Consider the following 10,000-nt stretch of genomic DNA (forward strand, 5'->3'; position numbering starts at 1 on the left):
AGATTCTCAGTGTTTTCATGTAATGTCCATCGTCACTGTGTCTGCCAGTCTGTCTTGTCGCGTCTTCATCGTTAACTTTCCTTGTATTCGTTTACCTTTGACTGTCCGTCCACGTTCTCTTGTTGTCCACCGTTACACATTGTTCCACACATACACCAACACTTAAATGTTAACCTACACAAACAACATTCACACAAAAGCATACACAAACAAACACCTATCCTATGTGTTGTCCTTGTCGTGATGAGGTGTGTAAGTTCTGTCCAATAAAGTAACCCTGGCGGATATGATTTTCTCTGTCCGTGAACCGATTAGCACTTAGAACACTCGCTACCAATAACAATTCCACCAGGGAGGACTCCTCTTTTGGCTGTCGACGCAGTCTTCGTTCCAATTTTCATTTGGTGGTGCACCATCTCTCCTCCTTAAAACCTCACCTCTTCCTCACCGAAACATAGGTCTCGGCGGCTACTGACAGCAGTTTCTACTCTGTTCCCACCTACTATATCTATCCTAAATTTCAAACCAACACTGGTTGTTGTGCCTACGTGCGCAACATCACTTGCTCTCGTGCCCCCGACTTTGACTCTTCTGAATTTTCCATCATATGGCTAAGACTTCTTTGTCATTCTATTACTAAATACATCTGTTCTGTTTATCACTCACCTAACTCTACTATGTAAAATTCTTTGATTACTTGAACTCTAAAGTGAAGCACATCTTGACCCACTCTACTTTCGCTGAAATTTCCATCCTATATAGGAGATTTCAATGTTCACCACCAGCTTTGGCTTTCATCCTCTTTCACTGACCAGCCTGGTAAACAAGCCTAAAACTTTGCTCTACTTAATGATCTAGTGCAGTTGGTTCAGCACCCTACACGTATTCTCGACCGTCTTGGAGACACGCCCAACATTCTAGACCTCTTCCTTACCTCTAACCCTTATGCTTACTCTGTCAATCTGTTCTCACTGTTGAGCTCCCTCGATCACAACCTTATTTCTGTATCTTGCCCTATCGCTCCTGTATGGCCTCTGGACCCACTGAATAGGCGATGCTTCTGGCATTTTGCTTCAGCTCGGTGGGACGACCTGAGGATGTACCTTTTCTATTTCCCGTGGAATGATTACCGCTTCCAGGAGAGAGACCCCTCTGTGTGTGCCCAGCGCATCTGGAATATAGGCACATTTTCCTCGTACTTTCTCTACTCCTCATGCTAAAAAGCCTTGGTTTAATCAAGCTCGTTCTCGTGCTGTCAAAGATAGAAAGGCAGCTCACAAAAGGTACTACAGCTGTCGAACTCCTGGTAACCCTGATCTTTAAATTTCCGCCCGGAATCGTGCCAAATGTATTCTTCGACTTACCTAAAGCTCTTTCATCTATATTAAATGTCAAAACCTTGCTGCAATTTCACTTCTTCATCTTTCCCTCCTCTCCTTAATCCTGACGGCAGCACCGCCGTCTCATCTATCTCTAAGGCTGAACTGTCTTCTCAAACTTTCTATAAATACTCCACTCTGGACGATTCTGGGCATATTCTCATAAGGCGATCTTCTTGCTCTCTTAACTGACTCTTGGTCATCCTCTATTAGCCGTTTCGGTGAAACTTTCTCAGTTGCGCTAGATCGGAGTCTATGGCTAGACATATCGAAAGCTTTCGAGAGAGTCTGGCAGAACTCTTTGTTTTCTAAACTGCCCTCTCTCGGATTCTATCCTTCTCTCTGTTCCTATATCTCCAGTTTCCTTTCCGGCCGTTCTGTTTCTTCAGTGGTAGACGGTCACTGTTCTTCCCCTAAGCCTATCAACAGTGATGTTCCACATGGCTCTTTCCTATCACCCACTCTCTTCCTGTTATTCATCAATGATCTTCTTTCCATAGCAAACTGTCCTATCCACTCATACTTTGCATTATTGAACTTCTTGCAACAGAAAACCCTCCCGACAGGAATTACAAGACTCCAGACTGGAGGCTGCAGGACGCTTAACCTCAGACCTTGCTATCATTTCCGATTGGCGTAAAAGGAACCTTGTGTCTTTCAATGCCTCAAAAACCCAATTTCTCAACCTATCAACTCGACACAATCTTCAAAAAAACCTATCCCCAATTCTTCAACAACACTCAGCTGTCACCATCTTCAACACTAAACATCCTCGATCTATCCTTAACTCAAAATCTTAACTGGAAACTTCACATCTCCTCTCACTTAATCAGCTCTCTCGAGGTTAGGCGTTGTGTATCGTCTCCGCCAGTTCTTCTCCCCCGAACAGTTGTTATCCATTTACAGGGACCTTGTCCGCCCTCGTATGGAGTATGCATCTCACTTGTTGGGGGGCTCCACCATTGCCGTCTCGATCTAGAGAAGCCCTGACAGCATGCTGGAATCTTTGGCGATGAGTCATCCTAGTGTGGTGGAGTGTGTCCCGCGATCCCCAACTAAAATGTTATTTTTTGTGTGTTTTAATGCATAGTTTTGTGTTATATATATTTTTTCTGTGATAAATAAAGGTTTTCCAACATTAATATCTTATAAACATCATCAAATTAGACATTAAGAAGAGCAAATAAATAAGATATAGTATAAGAAGAGGGAGAAATATTTACATAAAAAATCATATAAATACATTGACAGTCGTAACAGAGTAGACTCCTATTATTTTCATTTGTCACCGTTTCTAAATATATCTTTGACATTCAAAACGTTGTCGTTACAATCACTATATTCAACAAGCTGATCCTTCATCCCTATACTTGGCAACTCACTCACCTGCTATCTGGCAACTTCTTCTTCTTCTTCTTCTTCTTCTTCTTCTTCTTCTTCTTCTTCTTTTAACCTGTAACGCTTTGCATCGCTTCTTAGGTCCTTCTCCTCTCGTTCCTCTTTTCTTCTTATTCCCACACTTTCCTTTTGAGTATTATGTAACTTTCCTAACTGCAATAAAGCCACTTATTTTCACTTATTCACGCATTTGTTCACGCATTGTCTCAGGAATGGAGGCATACATTCCACGTACTTTCTCTACTCCCCATGCTAAAAAGCCTTGGTTTAATCACGCTTGTTTTCGTGCTGTCAAAGAAAGAGAGGTAGCTCACAAAAGGTACCAGAGCCTTCGAACTCCCGCTAACCATGACCTTTACATTTCCGCCCGGAATCGCGCCAGATCTATTCTTCGACTTACCAAAAACTCCTTTAACCATAGTAAATGTCAACACCTTGCTTTCTCTAATTCTTCCAGAGACTTCTGGCACTTAGCCAAAAATATCTCTTCCAATTTCACTTCTTCCTCTTTCCCGCCTCTTCTTAACCCAGACGGCAGCACTGCCGTCTCTTCTATCTCTAAGGCTGAACTCTTCGCTCAAACGTTCTGTAAGAACTCCACTCTGGACGATTCTGGGTATATTCCTCTTACTCATCCCCCCTCCGACTCTTTTATGCCTGTTATTAAGATTCTTCCTAATGATGTTTTCTATGCCCTCTCTGGCCTCAACTCTCAGAAGGCTTATGGACCTGATGGAGTGCCTCCCATTGTCCTTAAAAACTGCGCTTCCGTGCTGACACCCTGCCTTGTCAAACTCTTTCGCCTCTGCCGACCAATATCTACCTTTCCTTCCTGCTGGAAGTACGCCTTCGTACAGCCTGTGCCTAAGAAGGGTGACCGTTCCAATCCCTCAAACTACCGCCTTATAGCTTTACTTTCCTGTCTATCTAAAGCTTTTGAATCAATCCTTAACCGGAAGATTCAAAAGCACCTTTCCACTTTTAACCTTCTGTCTGATCGCCAGTATGGGTTCCCAAGGGGCGTTCTACTGGCGATCTTCTTGTTCTCTTAACTGATTCTTGGTCATCCTCTCTTAGCCGTTTCGGTGAAACTTTCTCAGTTGAGCTAGACATATCGAAAGCCTTCGATAGAGTCTAGCACAAGTCTTTGCTTTCTAAACTGCCCTCTTTCGGATTCTATCCTTCTCTCTGTTCCTTTATCTCCAGTTTCCTTTCCGGCCGTTCTATCTCTACTGTGGTAGACGGTCACTGATCTTCTCATAAACCTATTAACAGTGGTGTTCCACAAGGCTCTGTCCTATCACCCACTCTCTTCCTGTTATTCATCAATGATCTTCTTTCCATAAAAAAATGTCCTATCCACTCATACGCGGATGACTCCACTCTGCATTATTCAACTTCTTTCAACAGAAGACCCTCTCAACAGGAATTACATGACTCAAGGCTGGAGGCTGCAGAACGCTTAACCTCAGACCTTACTATCATTTCCGATTGGGGTAAAAGGAACCTTGTGTCCTTCAATGCCTCAAGAACCCAATTTCTCCACCTATCAACTCGACACAATCTTCCAAACACCAATCCCCTATTCTTCGGTAACACTCAGCTGTCACCATCTTCAACACTAAACATCCTCGGTCTATCCTTAAACAAACAGAAGCAAACTAAGCCCAAACAACAACTACCAAAACAGGAGCATCAAAATTATTAGTCTATTAACTCAAAATCTTAACTGGTAACTTCACATCTCGTCTTTCACTAAATCAGCTTCCTCGAGGTTGGGCGTTCTGTATCGTCTCCGCTAGTTATTCTCCCCCACACAGTTGCTATCCATATACAGGGGCATTGTCCGCCCTCGTATGGAGTATGCATCTCACGTGTGGGGGGGCTCCACTCACACAGCTTTCTTGGACAAAGTGGAGTCTAAGGCTCTTCGTCTCATCAGCTCTCCTCCCTTTACTAATAGTCTTCTACCTCTTAATTTCCGCCGCCATGTTGCCTCTCTTTCTATCTTCTATCGATATTTTCACGCTGATTGCTCTTCTGAACTTGCTAACTGCATGCCTCCCCCCTCCCGCAGCCCCGCTGCACGCGACTTTCTATTCATGCTCATCCCTATACTGTCCAAACCCCTTATGCAAGAGTTAACCAGCATCTTCACTCTTTCATCCCTCACGCTGGTAAACTATGGAACAATCTTCCTTCTTCTGTATTTCCTCCTACCTACGACTTTAACTCTTTCAAGAGATGGGTATCTGGACACCTATCCTCCCGAAGTTGACCTCTCTTTCGGCCACCTCTTTGGATTCTTTTTGTGAGCAGCGAGTAGCGGGCTTGTTTTTTTTATTATTGTTTACTTTTTTGTGTGCCCTTGAGCTGTCTCCTTTGTTGTAAAAAAAAAAAAAAAAGTGTGCATTCTTCTTTTTCTTCTTCTTTTGACCTGTAAAGCTTTGTAACGCTTCTTAGGTCCTCCTTCTCAACACTTCTATACTTCAAACCATGCACTTAGTCACTTCACAGTGCACACTTATATATTTCACCCTGAACCAAGGTGTTTTTCTGTTCTTTTCTTCCCCTGACTTTGCTTTTCTATGCACTGTTGTTAATAGTTTCCACTGTTACGGGGTTGTAGCAGTTGTAGTTGCCAGATACCAGGTGACTTAGTTGTGTAATATAGAGATGTAGGATCGGCTTGTTGAATATAGTAATTATAACGACAGCGTTATGAATGTCATATAGAGATGTTTAGAAACGGTGACAAATCAATCTAACAGGAGTACCCAGCTACGACTGTCAATGTATTTATATGACTTTTTTATGTGAATATTTCTCCATCCCTTATACTATATCTAATTTATATCCTCTTTTTTTTATGTCTAATTTGATGATGTTTATAAGATATGAATGTTGGAAAACCTTTATTTATCACAGAAAATAATATATTTAACACAAAAATATGCATTAAAAACACACAAAAAATTACATTTTAGTTGGGCAGCGCGGGACACACTCCACCATACTTGAATGACTCATAATTTGAGCTGTCAGGCCTTCTCTATAATCGAGACGGCGAAATGGCGTGTGTGTAGCGTGGATGTAGTGTGGTGTCTTTAGAGAGTGTGCTAAATTACTCTCTGGTGTTGATGAGACAATAAGGAAAACGAAAAGTGAGGAATTCTAAAGAAAAAATATAAGGTAAATAGAAGCAAAATTGAAATGTAAGAGAGTACTTGACACAAGGACGATATAAACGAAGAACAAAACTTTTGATGAAATAACTGTAATTATTTCAGTGATACTGTAAAGTAAAAAAATGTAATTATAAAACATATAAAAATTAACTTATAATAAAAAAAAAATACTTTGATTCAGATGTTTAAAAAGATAGAAAAAGAGTTGTTGCATATATCAAAATCTAGAAACTATAAAATGGGTCATAAAGATAGAAAGGGGCTACAAGAGGCCACTCGTCCTATACATGAAATACATCTAACCCACATCTAAGGCTTCCAGTTGAGTTTGCCTTTACTACGCACCTCTTCAGTTTGTTCCATTCATTTACCACCCGCAACAAGTGTTTCCCTGTTTCACTCCCAAATTTGAATTTACCCAATTTATATCGTTTGTTGCACATTCTTACATCAATTTTTGATATATGTACTTCCCCCATAACACATCAAAATCTCCTCTTAACCGATTAAAAACTTATATCAAACCAAATCGCAGTCTAGAACTTTTCAAACAATCTCTAATTTTTGTCTTTATTAACCTTTTAAAGACACTCAATGTACTTGGATGAGCTAGCTGCTAACACACACACAAACACACACACACACACTTGGATTTTTTTTTACCACCTGGGAAGTAATACCGTCACCATCAAATCAATTTAGAATTTAGATAATGAACACTTTGGCTCCCCAAACCAAGGTAAGGAGAATGAAAGGTAGGTTCACCAGGGGTGGGGGGTGGGTGGAGGTACCTAAATTTGTCTCTTCTGTGCATGACGTCACGTGTAAGAAGGACTGAGGGGTCCGGACAAGGAAGAGAGGTCAGTCTCGCGCGCACCAGCCTCCTGACGTGAGTTCCTCACTCACTCAATGGGAAACTTACCAAAAGTGTATTTTCTTTCAATATGCCAACTTTTTGTATTGTGCTCAGTTGTCGATCAGTTTCGGTGAAAGGAAACAGTAATATACGGTTTCATCGGCTGCCAAGAGATCAAAAACTTAGAAAGAAATGTATGGAAATATGTTATATATATATATATATATATATATATATATATATATATATATATATATATATATATATATATATATATATATATATATATATATATATATATATATATATAAATAAATATATTCTCGAGCAGATTCTGTTGGCTTTGTGTGTTGTCTTCATATGCCGTAAAAGGATTAAACACTGGTATAAAAGTAGATGTTGGTTGCAGACCTTAGTTCTCCATCACTGAGTATTTACCAGGCTACCTGTCATTCTCTTTAACTTTAAATTTACACGTGTTTTTAGACGTCCGCGCTAATATTTGCAGTACTAATATGGCGGCCGGCTGCCGACAATAGACGCCAGTCGAGCGCGCGGTATCTACTCTACCACAACTGTATTTCACGTGAAGTCACACCCTGCGCGGAGCGGCCGGTGTGAGCCTACCTCCCCTTCTCTTTACCTTGCCCCAAACTAAAACTTGTACAATAGGGTTCGCGAAGCAGAGTTTAATCCACCAAAAAATCGAATTACGGGTTGTTTTTTGCGTTACATATAGTGAAAAACAAAACAAAAACCCAGCTTAGTACCATTATATTTCACATCAATTGTTACGGCAAATGTTTAATAAAGTAGTGCAAAATGTAGGGTGATTTTTTTCTGCCACGCTCTCTTCTTGCATGCTTATACTAAATGAAATGATTCAATAGGTAACAAATATTTACAATAAAATGGTATTTTTTAGGCAAAATATATTATAATCTTGAAAACTTGTTTGACATGAATGAAACAGTGTTAAAGACGACACCTTTAAATAAAGTCATGTCCCACAAGAAAGAAGTAAAAGAGGAATTGGGAGACCTTAAACAAACTGCTGAGGGAATGCAAATATCTACAAATATTATCATATATATATATAGAGCAAACAAGCTGATTCAAAGGTTAGTGTGTGTGTGTGTGTGTGTGTGTGTGTGTGTGTGTGTGTGTGTGTGCGCCCGAGCGCCCCACGGTCGGATCATATGCTGGACTCGAAATCGACAGCTAATGCTCACGTGGAAAGGGTTCTCTTTTGATCACGCACACACACACACACACACACACACACATCCCTTGTAATGAAGTGGGGGGGCAGTAACCGCTTCTGTCAGTGGAGAAACTTTAGTGGCCTGAGCGTGACTCGAACCCCCGGGTGAAGGATAGACGTGTTATCAAATGATATGAAACAAAAAGCAATAGTGTGTGTGTGTGTGTTAGAGAGAGAGAGAGAGAGAGAGAGAGCAATATCCGGCCATGAGAAACAATGAGCTAAGGATTTATCAAGCGCACCTTGATCGACTGCCCTATGAAATGATAAAAAATAATAAGAGGGGGCTGAAGACAATTTGCTTGTTATTTTTAATGAATACTTTAAATCATCGAAAAAATATATGAAATAAATTTTTTTAATAATATTGTGCATCATTTCTGCTTGAAAAATAGAGATAACTGCGACGGTGAATAAAAACTCAAACCAATTTTAAGATTTGCATAGTATCTTTTAGAAACAGGTAAATACATAGGAAAATTAAGTCAATTAAACGCACACTCATCGTTTTGGTGAAATCTCTGTTTTAGTGTGTGTGTGTGTGTGTGTGTGTGTGTGTGTGTGTGTGTGTGTGTGTGTGTGTGTGTGTGTTTTACAACAAAGGAGGCAGCTCAAGGGCACACAAAAAAAAACAATAAAAAAGCCCGCTAATCGCTGCTCCCATAAAATAATCAGAAGAGGCGGCCAAAAGCAAGGTCAAACTCGGGAGGAGAGGTGTCCTGATACCCTGCTCTTGAAAGAGTTCAAGTCGTAGGCAGGAGGAAATACAGATGAAGGAAGATTGTTCCAGAGTTTACCAGCGTGAGGGATGAAAGAGTGAAGATGCTAGTTAACTCTTGCATAAGGGGTTTGGACAGTGTAGGGATGAGCATGCGTAGAAAGTCGTGTGCAGCGGAGCCGCGGGAGGGGGGGAGGCATGCAGTTAGCAAGTTCAGAAGAGCAGTCAGCGTGGAAATATCGATAGAAGATAGAAAGAGAGACAACATCGCGACGGAATTTAAGAGGTAGAAGACTATCAGTAGGAGGAGGAGAGCGGATGAGACGCAGAGCCTTAGCCTTCACTCTGTCCAGAAGAGCTGTGTGGGTGGAGCCCCCCCACACGTGAGATGCATACTTCATACGAGGGCGGACAAGGCCCATGTATATGGATAGCAACTGCGCGGGGAAGAAGAACTGGCGGAGACGATACAGAACGCCCAACGTCGAGGAAGCTGATTTAGCGAGAGAGGAGATATGAAGTTTCCAGTTGAGATTTTGAGTTAAGGATTGACCGAGGATGTTTAGTGTTGAAGAAGGTGACAGCTGAGTGTTGTCGAAGAATAGGGGATAGGTGTTTGGAAGATTGTGTCGAGTTGATAGGTGGAAAAATTGAGTTTTTGAGGCATTGAAGGACACAAGGTTCCTTCTGCCCCAATCGGAAATGATAGCAAGGTCTGAGGTTACGCGTTCTGCAGCCTCCAGTCTGGAGTTGTGTACTTCTTGTTGAGAGGGTCTTCTGTTGAAAGAAGCTGAATAATGCAGAGTGGAGTCGTCGGCGTATGGAAAGAAGATCATTGATGAATAACAGGAAGAGAGTGGGTGATAGGACAGAGCCCCTGTGGAACGCCACTGTTGATAGGTTTAGGGGAAGAGCAGTGACTGTCTACCACCGCAGAGACAGAACGGCCGGAAAGGAAACTGGAGATAAAGGAAGAAAGAGAGGGATAGAATCCGAAAGAGAGCAGTTTAAAAAGCAAAGACTTGTGCCAGACTCTATCGAAGGCTTTCGATATGTCTAGCGCAACGGAGAAAGTTTCACCGAAACGGCTAAGAGAGGATGACCAAGAGTCAGTTAAGAGAGCAAGAAGATCGCCAGTAAAACGCCCCTTGCGGGATCCATAATGGCGATCAGATAGAAGGTTAGAAGTGTAAAGGT

At 41.5% G+C, this 10,000-nt stretch overlaps 1 protein-coding gene across 1 annotated transcript in view; it reads right to left on the minus strand.

Annotated features, from left to right (window-relative positions):
• LOC127005570 (glutamate receptor 4-like) overlaps positions 1–10,000 on the minus strand; it is a 453,194-nt gene that overhangs the window by 124,855 nt on the left and 318,339 nt on the right. The gene's annotated exons all lie outside the window — the stretch shown is intronic.

This window comes from Eriocheir sinensis, chromosome 30, assembly GCF_024679095.1.
Source record: "Eriocheir sinensis breed Jianghai 21 chromosome 30, ASM2467909v1, whole genome shotgun sequence".
In the NCBI taxonomy this organism is placed as follows: Eukaryota; Metazoa; Arthropoda; class Malacostraca; order Decapoda; family Varunidae; genus Eriocheir; species Eriocheir sinensis.